The sequence below is a fragment of the Entelurus aequoreus genome, linkage group LG12 (assembly GCF_033978785.1).
Source record: "Entelurus aequoreus isolate RoL-2023_Sb linkage group LG12, RoL_Eaeq_v1.1, whole genome shotgun sequence".
Classification (NCBI taxonomy): domain Eukaryota; kingdom Metazoa; phylum Chordata; class Actinopteri; order Syngnathiformes; family Syngnathidae; genus Entelurus; species Entelurus aequoreus.
Genome location: NC_084742.1, coordinates 57,336,456 through 57,350,309, shown reverse-complemented (window position 1 = coordinate 57,350,309; position 13,854 = coordinate 57,336,456). Strand labels below are relative to the sequence as shown.

The window sequence follows — 13,854 nt, the reverse complement described above, 5'->3', positions numbered from 1 at the left end:
TCCAAAACTAATGTAAAGTATCAAAGAAGAGAAGAATAAGTGATTATTACATTTTAACAGAAGTGTAGATAGAACATGTTAAAACAGAAAATAAGCAGATATTAACAGTAAATGAACAAGTAGATTAATAATCAATTTTTACAGTTTGTCCCTCATAATGTAGGCAAAATAATAGGTGTATAAATGACACAATATGTTACTGAGGAGTCTTTGTTTGTTTACTTACTACTAAAAGACAAGTTGTCTAGTATGTTCACTATTTTATTTAAGGACTAAATTACAATAATAAACATATGTTTCATGTACCCTAAGACTTTTAGTTAAAATAAAGCCAATAATGCAATTTTTTGTGGTCCCCTTTTATTTAGAAAAGTTTTGAAAAGTATCGAAATAATTTTGGTACCAGTGCCAAAATATTGGTATCAGCATGTTAAAACAGAAAATAAGCAGATATTAACAGTAAATGAACAAGTGGATTAATAATCAATTTTTACAGTTTGTCCTCCATAATGTGTACAAAATAATAGGTGTATAAATGACACAATATGTTACTGCATACGTCAGCAGACTAATTAGGAGTCTTTGTTTGTTTACTTACTACTAAAAGACAAGTTGTCTAGTATGTTCACTATTTTATTTAAGGACTAAATTGCAATAATAAACATATGTTTCATGTACCCTAAGATTTGTTGTTCAAATAAAGCCAATAATGACATTTTTTGTGCTCCCCTTTATTTAGAAAAGTATCCAAACACATTTTGGTACCGGTACCGGTACTAAAATATTGGTATAGGGACAACACATGTCCGGAATTTACACAATTTTTTTAATCTAAAAAACGCTGAAAACAGACGATACAATATACGTCCAAATGTCAAATAATGGCTCAGATTAACCAATAATGTCTCCATCTCTGCTGCGAACTGCTAAAAAAAGAGTCCAAAAAAAGCGAGACGCTGTGATAATCATAACGTTTCTACTCCGCTTCTCAGCTGCCGTGTTTCTGTTAAACGTGGCGATGCCCTTTACGACATAAAAGCCCTGAAAAATAACTGTTCCACTTGCACGTCCTCACTAGGTCGGAAAACCCACACACACACACACACACACACACACACACACACACACACACACACACACACACACACACACACACACACACACACACACACACACACACACACACACACACACACACACACACACACACACACACACACACTCATTCCTGAGCCCCGAGTCACTTGATGCGTTACCGAAACGAAGCGATTCAGAGCCTAATTCCGCCCAAACAAAATCTGGCATCAGCCAAGAAGCTGAGTGCGCGTTTTTGGAGGGGAAAAGTGCAGATAGTGGACTTTCTCAAACGTTACACTATCGCTTTTTAAAAAAATAAAATTAAAAAATCACATTTTCAAATGAAAACAAAGGGGAATTACTCACTCGCTGGAAAAATCCGCAGAAAAACCAAATGAGAAGAAGCTCTTGATATGGAAGAAGTGAACGCTTGAGGAGTCGAGGCTATTTTGTAACTCAGGTGAGAAAGGAGGCTTTTAAAAGGGGGAGGGAGGACCTGTGTCAGCCAATCAGGACAGGGCTCTCTCTCACACACACACATGCACACACACACACACACACACACACACACACACACACACACACACGCACACATGCACACACACAGCTGCCTCCACGGGAAAGACACCACGTCCAAAAAGTGTGAGCATTGTCGTGTCTACTTGTTAAATACGCCTCCATCAGGTGGTCACATGACACGCCACATGACCAGCGCGCGTTGAAAAGCAAGTGATGGTCACTGCGCGCACACACACACACACACTCGTATTTGTTACCTTCTTGAGACCTCCCAAAAATGCCTCCCTCTTTAGGACCACCCTTTCTAGATATATAAAGATGTGTATTTACAACATTAACAACATAAACATACTATGCAAGTATAAAAAAGGTAAAGTTTTGGTAAAACAAATGTTATTAAATGTTTTGTTTGTAATTGTTTTTTAATCTCCATTATTTACTTCAAGTTATTACAGTATGTCTCTATATACATATTTATTTTAATTTTTTTAAATTGATTTTGGTTAAAAGGGGAGCATTTAAATTTCTTGCACACACTTATTACATTTGTTGGCCAGAGGGGGAGCACTTTTAAACCCGACACACGGTCAATTTGAAAAATCCCTCCTTTTTGGGGACACACAAATTTTGATATATTTCACCACCAGGGGTGCAAATGAGATCTCTATTAGATGCAATGGCCGAAACAGACAAGCGGTAGAAAATGGATTGATTGATGGGTTTTCCGTATTGGGACCATGATTTCGGTCCTAACTTGTTCACCGGTGCTCATATGGAAGCTACTTTTCCTTGTTGATGTCTCAAGAAGGGTAGAAATACAAGAACGTGCACACACCCATTCTTGTATTTCTTACCTTCTTGAGACCTCCCAAAAATGCCTCCCCCTTTAGGACCACCCTTTCTAAATATATAAATATAAAAAAGGTAAGCTTTTAGTTAATGTTTTTAATAAAATTTTTTGTTTGTAATTGGTTTTTAATCTCCATTATTTACTTCAAGTTATTACAGTATGTCTCTATATACATACTTATTTTATTTTTTTAATTAATTTTGGCCAAAGGGGGAGCATTTCAATTTCTTACACACACTTGTTATTACATTTGTTGGCCAGAGGGGGAGCACTTCAAATGTTTACACACTTGTTATTTCATATGTTGACCAGAGGGGGAGCACTTTTAAACCCGACACAGTCAATTTGAAAAATCCCTCCTTTTTGGGACCACCCTCATTTTGATAGATGTCACCACCAGGGGTGCAAATGAGACATTCTCTATTAGAGGCAATGGCCGAAACAGAGAAGCGGTAGAAAATGGATTGATTGATGGGTTTTCCGTATTGAGACCAATGATTTTGGTCCTAACTTGTTCACCGGTCCTCATATGGAAGCTACTTTTCCTTGTTGATGTCTCAAGAAGACTAGAAATACAAGAAAGCGCAAACACCCATTCTTGTATTTCTTACCTTTTTGAGACCTCCGAAAAAATGCCTACCCCTTTAGGACCACCCTTTCTAAATATATAAAGATTTGTATTTACAACATTAATAATATATACATACTATGCAAATATAAAAAAGGTAAGATTTTAGTTAATGTTTTTAATACAAATTTTTGTTTGTAATTGGTTGTTAATCTTCATTATTTACTTCAAGTTATTACAGTATGTCTCTATATACATATTTATTTTACTTTTTTAAATTAATTTTGGCCAAAGGGGGCGCATTTAAATTTCTTGCTCACACTTGTTCTTACATTTGTTGGCCAGAGGGGGAGCACTTACATATTTTTACACACACTTGTTATTTCATATGTTGACCAGAGGTGGCGCACTTTTAAACCCGACACACGGTCAATTTGAAAAATCCCTCCTTTTTGGGGACACCCAAATTTTGATAGATGTCACCACTAGGGGTGCAAATGAGACATTCTCTATTAGATGCAATGGCCGAAACAGACAAGCGGTAGAAAATGGATTGATTGATGGGTTTTCCGTATTGAGACCATGATTTCGGTCCTAACTTGTTCCGGTCCTCAAATGGAAGGTACTTTTCCTTGTTGATGTCTCAAGAAGGCTAGAAATACAAGAACGCGCACACACCCATTCTTGTATTTCTTACCTTCTTGAGACCTTCCAAAAATGCCTCCCTCTTTAGGACCACCCTTTCTAGATATATAAAGATTTTTATTTACAACATTAATAATATAAACATACTATGCAAATATAAAAAAGGTAAGCTTTTAGTTAATGTTTTTAATTACATGTTTTGTTTGTAATTGGTTTTTAATCTTCATTATTTACTTCAAGTTATTACAGTATGTCTCTATATACATTTAATTTTATTTTTTTAATTAATTTTGGCCAAAGAGGGAGCATTTCAATTTCTTACACACACTTGTTATTACATTTGTTGGCCAGAGGGGGAGCACTTCAATTTTTTACACACACTTGTTATTTCATATGTTGACCAGAGGGGGAGCACTTTTAAAAGCGACACACAGTCAATTTGAAAAATCCCTCCTTTTTGGGACCACCCTCATTTTGATAGGTTTCACCACCTGGGGTGCTAATGAGATCTCTTTTTTTTTGTTTTTTGTAATGTGCTTAAGGCCGATGACAAACAAGTCAGGGACCACAGATGGCCCCTGTGCCGCACTTTTGGCAACCCGGCTGTAGAAGCTAACTGTTAACGGCCACTATAGTCTTAGTAGCGTAGTGTATTTGTTCATGCTACGGTCACATACAGGACGCGGGTTGTCTTACGTCAGCACCGGAAGTCGTAAAATCAGCTGTTCACCTGGCGGGTTTTTTCGGGGATGAATAGGGAAGTCCTTCTTTAGCTGCTGTCTTGTTTTATCATATATTGCTGCCTTTGCACCTGTCAATGTTTACTTTTGTATGCACATTAAATCAACCAAAAAATCCTGACTTTGGAGCAATGTTCACGGACTCTAGTATTTGGCTCCCTATTGGATGCAATGGTTTTCCTTATTGGGACCATGATTACGGTCCTAACTTGTTCACAGGTTCTCATATGGAAGCTACTTTTCCTTGTTGATGTCTCAAGAAGGGTAGAAATACAAGAACACACACACACACACACACACACACACACACACACACACATGGTCAGCTGCACGGGGGACCAACTGTTGGGCGGTAGATGCGGTAGGTTGTGCCGCCCGTCAGCCAATCAGAGCGTGACGCCGAGGAGGGGGGGGGGGGGTGTTCGCTGTGCCCAGGGTCATGTACATTTTAGGGATGAGACACCGTTATCTCGGTCCACTTGGCGATGTCCAAATAGAGGAAAACATACAAAATCAGTCCCCAGTTGGACATGTCGCAGAAATCTGAGGAACATTGCTTGTGACGACCAACTTCCGATTGATTTTTAACGACTTTAAACGGCCATAAAAGGCTGCTGTCTGCGGTGGATATTGTACGTACATAAACAGTAGATCTCTGATAACTGGCAGTCCGGCATTATTCATTTTTTTATGGTAACTTGGCGTATTTTTCGGAGTATAAGTCGCACCGGAGTATAAGTCGCACCGGCCGAAAATGCATAATAAAGAAGGAAAAACATATATAAGTCGCACTGGAGTATAAGTTGCATTTTTTTGGGGGAAATGTATTTGATAAAAGCCAACACCAAGAATAGACATTTGAAAGGTAATTTAAAATAAATAAAGAATAGTGAAAAACAGGCTGAATAAGTGTACGTTATATGAGGCATAAATAACCAAGTGAGAAGGTGCCTGGTATGTTAACCTAACATATTATGGTTTTGATTGAGATTGAGACTTTTATTAGTAGGTTGCACAGTGAAGTACATATTCCGTACAATTGACCACTAAATGGTAACAGCCGAATACGTTTTTCAACTTGTTTAAGTCGGGGTCCACTTAAATTGATTCATGATACAGATATATACTATCATATATACTATCATCATAATACAGTCATCACACAAGATAATCACATTGAATTATTTACATTATTTACAATCAGGGGTGTGGAGGGGGAGTCATTCAAATAACTATAACATATAGAACATGCTATACGTTTACCAAACAATCTGTCACTCCTAATCGCTAAATCCCATGAAATCTTATACGTCTAGGCCAGGGGTCGGCAACCCGCGGCTCCGGAGCCGCATGCGGCTCCTTGACCACTCTGATGCGGCTCAGCTACATACATGCCGACCCCCCCGATTTTCCCAGGAGATTTATGGATCTCAGTTTCTTTCATAGATTACTCCCAGGGAAAAAATAATCCTATTTACACTCTAATTACTAAATAAAGGGCATGCCCTAATTGCACTGCAGTAATTGTCCTCTATAGCATTTACATACAGCGTGCCAGTCCAGCCACATGTTGCATGTTGTTATTACTTGCACACACAGGAGACAGCAAAGCATACTTACTCATCAGCCACACAGCTTACACTGACGGTAGCCGTATCAAACAACTTTAACATTGTTACATTACAAATATGCGCCACACTGTGAACCCACACCAAAAAAGAATGAAAAACACATTTCTGGAGAACATCCCACCGTAACACAACATAAACACAACACCACCATTACCCAGAATCCCATGCAGCCCTAACTCTTCCGGTCTACATTATACACCCCCGCTACCACCAAATCCCCCCACACATCAACTCCCCCCCTCTCCGTGCGTTGGTTGAGCGGAAGAGTTAGGGCTGCATGGGATTCTGGGTATTGGTACCGTCAGTGTAAGATGTGTGGCTGCTGAGGTAGTACGCCTTGCTGTCACTTACGTGAGCAAGCTGAAATAGCATTCTACGTGTGGTCGAGCAGGTACACTGTTAGGGCAGGCTGTAGAGGGCGCCAAATGCAGTGTCATCACGCTCTGATATTCGGGAGTCTCCCGGGAAAAATGAGAGGGTTGGCAAGTATGACGCTATCAAGCGCCATTCATCCAAAACTCGCGGGCTGCACTAACATCAAATTTCCACATTAAAGTGCGTGCCGGTGCGTGTGTCAGAGACCCCTGGTTAACATAGCACAAAGCATTTAAGCTTTGTATGCAGTGTTTTTCATTTAAAAAATTTTTTTGTGGCTCCCATTACTTTCTTTAATTTGTGAAACTTGCCAAAATGGCTCTTTGAGTGGTAAAGGTTGCCGACCCCTGGTCTAGTCTCTTACGTGAATGAGATAAATAATATTATTTGATATTTTACGCTAATGTGTTAATAATTCCACACAAAAGTCGCTCCTGAGTATAAGTCGCACCCCCGGCCAAACTATGAAAAAAGCTGCGACTTATAGTCCGAAAACTACGGTAATTAAAAGTGGTGTGGTGGCATTATCTGCAGGGGACAAAAAGTGATCGCAGCTCTGAATCCAGCAGAGGGCGCTGTCTCATTTACCCAATAGTTTCTAGCAGGAGGAAACTTTGAAAACTTACACGTTTTACTGAATACCCAATGCCTGAAACGGCTTCTTAATTTTGATATTACCGTATTTTATGGACTATAAAGCGCACCGGTATATAAGCCGCACCCACTAAATTTTAGACAGAAGAAATATGTTTCTATATATTAACTACACTGGACTATAAGTCGCAGATATACCGCTTTTTTCGGAGTATAAGTCGCACCGGCCGAAAAGGCATAATAAAGAAGGAAAAAAACATATAAGTCGCAGTGGAGTATAAGTCGCATTTTTGGGGGAAATGTATTTGATAAAAGCCAACACCAAGAATAGACATTTGAAAGGCAATTTAAAATAAATAAAGAATAGTGAACAACAGGCTGAATAAGTGTACGTCATATGAGGCATAAATAACCAACTGAGAAGGTGCCTGGTATGTTAACGTAACATATTATGGTAAGAGTCATTCAAATAACTATAACATATAGAACATGCTATACGTTTACCAAACAATCTGTCACTCCTGATCGCTAAATCCCATGAAATCTTATACGTCTAGTCTCTTACGTGAATGAGATAAATAATATTATTTGATATTTTACGATAATGTGTTAATAATTTCACACATAAGTCGCTCCTGTCCTGAGTATAAGTCGCACCCCCGGCCAAACTATGAAAAAAAACTGCGACCTATAGTCCGAAAAATACGGTATACGTTGTGAAATAAGTTATTTACACAGAAATATTCTGTAAGTGTTTATTTACATACCTTCGTTGTTTCCAAATGCTGTCTGTAACAAGGCAGTAAAACGGCAGATCAAACAAAACAGAAGTCACGGTCATGGACCCGCTAGCTGCGCAAGCTAGCTCTCCAATCAGCTAAACAAACCCAGTAACTCCACGGCGACGTTTTGGCGAATTTACTGAGGAATTTGTGAAACTGAAACAATCCAAAAAGAATGCCATTGTAAGTTAATAACACTAACACAGACACCCGTAAACGTGTTAGTATATTCGCTAATGCTAACGACACTAGCGTCATTACAATACGATGGCACGCACAAATTAGGGTCGCAACTAACGATTAATTCTTGAAATGTTGACTATTTAATAGATTGTCTGTCTGTGTATGTTTGTGTTTGTGTGTTTGTTAAAGTGTCTTTTTAACAGCATTGCAAATTGACGCTGCTTTAAAAAGTACTTGAATTGATGTAGACAAAGTTTGGCTAAAATGACATTTAAATCCATTTTTCCCAACAACTTTTTCTCGCACTTGTTAATTCGTGCTTTTAAGAAGAATAAGAGGAAATATCCTCACACTTCACATGTTAGCACTGGCCGTGTTGATGGCGAGTGACCCACTTGCGCCCGGACTAACACGAGTGATAACGTCACGACTATTGTCGGCAAATTTTATTGTCAACATTTGTCAACAACGTCGGCTAATCGTCGCAGCCTTAGTACAAATATGCATGAAAACACTCCTACAGACATCACACATGGGACAGTTTGGTAAGTAAGAATTGTTTTAGTTATATTGTAACACTTACAAACGTTGCTTGGAGCGATGAATGAAGAATCCATACGAGTAGAAACGCTATGGATCACTAGAAGACGGAACAGCACTTCTACTTCCGGTTTAAAGTTTTAAACAGCAGGAAACTCTCCCAAAAGATGGCACCGTAGCACAAACAATAACACACCTTTTCAGCGTCTCTGCATGTTTGTTTGTTTGTTTTTAACTATTTGCAATATGAAAAATCCATAAATTAGCCGCGCCGTTTTATAAGCCGCACGAGTTAAATGGTAGGAAAAAAAGTAGCAGTTTATAGTCCGGATATTTACGTTATTTTATTTTATGTAAAAAAATGCTGAAAACAGACATTACATTTATTTATAGACACATCTTTGTGTACTATTATTAGTTTTGTTGGCCTGCGACATATTGTCAGAAAAACAGAAGTGTAAAAAAGTAAGAACAAATGCAAAAAAGACATAATATAATGAGAAACAGATGCAATTTTGATACTAATAACTAATAACATCACAATGTGTCACTTATAACACAAAGCTGACACTAAGTTTTGATCAATAATATGTTTGTGAAGTGAATTATATTTACATAGCGCTTTTCTCTTGTGACTTAAAGCGTGTGTTTTTTTAACTATTTGCAATATGAAAAAAATCCATAAATTGGCCGCACCGTTTTATAAGCCGCACGAGTCAAATGGTAGGAAAAAAATAGCAGTTTATAGTCCGGAATTTACGCCATTTTATTTTAAAAAATGCTGAAAACAGACATTACATTTATTTATAGACAAATCTTTGTGTACTATTATTAGTTTTGTTGGCCTGCGACATATTGTCAGAAAAACAGAAGAGTAAAAAAGTAAGAACAAATGCAAAAAAGACATAATATAATGAGAAACAGATGCAATTATGATACTAATAACTAATAACATCACAATGTGTCACTTATAAACAAAAACTGACACTAAGTTTTGATCAATAATATGTTTGTGAAGTGAATTATATTTACATAGCGCTTTTCTCTTGTGACTTAAAGCGTGTGTTTTTTTAACTATTTGCAATATGAAAAAAAATCCATAAATTGGCCGCACCGTTTTATAAGCCGCATGATTCAAATGGTAGGAAAAAAATAGCAGTTTATAGTCTGGAATTTACGCCATTTTATTTTATCTAAAAAAATGCTGAAAACAAACATTACATTTATTTATAGACAAATCTTTGTGTACTATTATTAGTTTTGTTGGCCTGCGACATATTGTCAGAAAAACAGAAGAGTAAAAAAGTGAGAACAAATGCAAAAAAGACATAATATAATGAGAAACAGATGCAATTTTGATACTAATAACTAATAACATCACAATTTGTCACTTATAACACAAAGCTGACACTAAGTTTTGATCAATAATATGTTTGGGAAGTGAATTATATTTATATAGCGCTTTTCTCTACTGACTCAAAGCGTGTAATTTTTTTTAACTATTTGCAATATGAAAAAAATCCATAAATTGGCCGCACCGTTTTATAAGCCGCACGAGTCAAATGGTAGGAAAAAAATAGCAGTTTATAGACCGGAATTTACGCCATTTTATTTAAAAAATGCTGAAAACAGACATTACATTTATTTATAGACAAATCTTTGTGTACTATTATTAGTTTTGTTGGCCTGCGACATATTGTCAGAAAAACAGAAGAGTAAAAAAGTAAGAACAAATGCAAAAAAGACATAATATAATGAGAAACAGATGCAATTTTGATACTAATAACTAATAACATCACAATGTGTCACTTATAACACAAAGCTGACACTAAGTTTTGATCAATAATATGTTTGTGAAGTAAATTATATTTATATAGCGCTTTTCTCTCGTGACTCAAAACGTGTGTTTTTTTAAAACTATTTGCAATATGAAAAAAAAACATAAATTGGCCGCACCGTTTTATAAGCCGCACGAGTCAAATGGTAGGAAAAAAATAGCAGTTTATAGTCCAGAATTTACGCCATTTTATTTAAAAAATGCTGAAAACAGACATTACATTTATTTATAGACAAATCTTTGTGTACTATTATTAGTTTTGTTGGCTTGCGACATATTGTCAGAAAAACAAAAGAGTAAAAAAGTAAGAAAAAATGCAAAAAAGTCATAATATAATGAGAAACAGATGCAATTTTGATACTAATAACTAATAACATCACAATTTGTCACTTATAAACAAAAACTGACACTAAGTTTTGATCAATAATATGTTTGTGAAGTGAATTATATTTATATAGCGCTTTTCTCTAGTGACTCAAAGCTTGTGTTTTTTTTTAACTATTTGCAATATGAAAAAAAACATAAATTGGCCGCACCGTTTTATAAGCCGCACGAGTCAAATGGTAGGAAAAAAGTAGCAGTTTATAGTCCGGAATTTACGCCGTTTTATTTAAAAATGCTGAAAACAGACATTACATTTATTTATAGACAAATCTTTGTGTACTATTATTAGTTTTGTTGGCCTGCGACATATTGTCAGAAAAACAGAAGAGTAAAAAAGTAAGAACAAATGCAAAAAAGACATAAAATAATGAGAAACAGATGCAATTTTGATACTAATAACTAATAACATCACAATGTGTCACTTATAACACAAAGCTGACACTAAGTTTTTAACAATAATATGTTTGTGAAGTGAATTATATTTATGTAGCGCTTTTCTCTAGTGACTCAAAGCTTGTGTTTTTTTTAAACTATTTGCAATATGAAAAAAAACATAAATTGGCCGCACCGTTTTATAAGCCGCACGAGTCAAATGGTAGGAAAAAAGTAGCAGTTTATAGTCCGGAATTTACGCCATTTTATTTAAAAAATGCTGAAAACAGACATTACATTTATTTATAGACAAATCTTTGTGTACTATTATTAGTTTTGTTGGCCTGCGACATATTGTCAGAAAAACAGAAGAGTAAAAAAGTAAGAACAAATGCAAAAAAGACATAAAATAATGAGAAACAGATGCAATTTTGATACTAATAACTAATAACATCACAATGTGTCACTTATAACACAAAGCTGACACTAAGTTTTGATCAATAATATGTTTGTGAAGTGAATTATATTTATATAGCGCTTTTCTCTAGTGACTCAAAACGTGTGTTTTTTTAAAACTATTTGCAATATGAAAAAAATCCATAAATTGGCCGCACCGTTTTATAAGCCGCACGAGTCAAATGGTAGGAAAAAAATAGCAGTTTATAGTCCGGAATTTACACAATTTTATTTAAAAAATAATGAAAACAGACATTACATTTTATTTATAGACAAATCTTTGTGTACTATTATTAGTTTTGTTGGCCTGCGACATATTGTCAGAAAAACAGAAGAGTAAAAAAGTAAGAACAAATGCAAAAAAGACATAAAATAATGAGAAACAGATGCAATTTTGATACTAATAACTAATAACATCACAATGTGTCACTTATAACACAAAGCTGACACTAAGTTTTGATCAATAATATGTTTGTGAAGTGAATTATATTTATATAGCGTTTTTCTCTAGTGACTCAAAGCTTGTGTTTTTTTTTAACTATTTGCAATATGAAAAAAAACATAAATTGGCCGCACCGTTTTATAAGCCGCACGAGTCAAATGGTAGGAAAAAAGTAGCAGTTTATAGTCCGGAATTTACGCCATTTTATTTAAAAAATGCTGAAAACAGACATTACATTTATTTATAGACAAATCTTTGTGTACTATTATTAGTTTTGTTGGCTTGCGACATATTGTCAGAAAAACAAAAGAGTAAAAAAGTAAGAAAAAAATGCAAAAAAGTCATAATATAATGAGAAACAGATGCAATTTTGATACTAATAACTAATAACATCACAATTTGTCACTTATAAACAAAAACTGACACTAAGTTTTGATCAATAATATGTTTGTGAAGTGAATTACATTTATATAGCGCTTTTCTCTAGTGACTCAAAGCTTGTGTTTGTTTTTAACTATTTGCAATATGAAAAAAAACAAATTGGCCGCACCGTTTTATAAGCCGCACGAGTCAAATGGTAGGAAAAAAATAGCAGTTTATAGTCCGGAATTTACACAATTTTATTTAAAAAATAATGAAAACAGACATTACATTTTATTTATAGACAAATCTTTGTGTACTATTATTAGTTTTGTTGGCCTGCGACATATTGTCAGAAAAACAGAAGAGTAAAAAAGTAAGAACAAATGCAAAAAAGACATAAAATAATGAGAAACAGATGCAATTTTGATACTAATAACTAATAACATCACAATGTGTCACTTATAACACAAAGCTGACACCAAGTTTTGATCAATAATGTTTGTAGAATTTATTAAATCTATTTTTTTTTTAAATCCCACGAATATTTAGACTTCAATTTTTGTATCAAATCTTCAGCCTTTTTCTTACATTTTTACACATTTTTTTCCAACAACATGTTGCGGTCCAACAAAACTGTCGCAGTCTGGACACCCCTCGGGTAGAGTATCAAAAGCAGGCCTTTTTATGAGTGCGGCCATTATTGGCGTCTAGTCTGGGACCGTCACCCCCACAAATAGGCCTGCATTGTGTGCTTTGGCCCAGAATATCAGTGGGCAAACTGTAGCCAAAGCCCCGAAACAAGCCATCATGAGCACCATTTAAACATTCCTATTTCTTTTTAAACGGCACGCGGAAAAACCTAAATATAGGCTCTGAATACCGTAAATTCAGGACTATAAGCCGCTACTCTTTCCCTACACTTTGCACCCTGCGGCTTATAAAACAGTGCGGCTAATTTATTTCTTTGCTGACGGCTACAATGCAAATAGTTTTAAAAAAAACAAGCAAATACACTGAAAAGCTGTGTTATTGTTTGTGTTAGACAGAGCTTTTAAACGGGAGTAGAAGTGCCGTTCTGTCTTGTAGACGTCCATAGCGTTTCTATTCGTATGGATTCGTCGTTCATCACTCCAAGCGACGTATGTAAGTTTTACAATATACCTAAAACAATTCGTACTTACTAAACCGTCCCCATGTGTGATGTCTGGCTTTTCATGCATATTTGTACGTGCTATTTAGGGCCGCAACTAACGATTAATTTGATAATCGATTAATCGACAGATTAAACAGACAAACTACATTTCTATCCTTTCCAGTTTTTTATTGAAAAAAACCCCAGCATAATTATTTTGATTATTGTTTCTCAGCTGTTTGTACATGTTGCAGTTTATAAATAAAGGTTTATTAAAAAAATAAAATAAAATAAAAAATAAATTGCCTCTGCGCATGCGCATAGCATAGATCCAACGAATCGATGACTAAATTAATCGCCAACT

At 35.7% G+C, this 13,854-nt stretch overlaps 1 protein-coding gene across 2 annotated transcripts in view; it reads right to left on the bottom strand.

Annotated features, from left to right (window-relative positions):
• The window catches only part of LOC133662366 (sodium-coupled neutral amino acid transporter 4-like), a 140,175-nt gene that overhangs the window by 80,746 nt on the left and 45,575 nt on the right, over window positions 1-13,854 (bottom strand). The window contains exon 1 of one of the 2 annotated variants that reach the window (XM_062066297.1): window positions 1,444-1,718. The exons of the other annotated variant lie outside the window; for it this stretch is intronic. The gene's annotated coding sequence lies outside the window, so the exon portion shown is untranslated. Of the gene's footprint in view, window positions 1-1,443; window positions 1,719-13,854 lie in introns of those variants that run through there. 2 annotated transcript variants of the gene reach the window in all.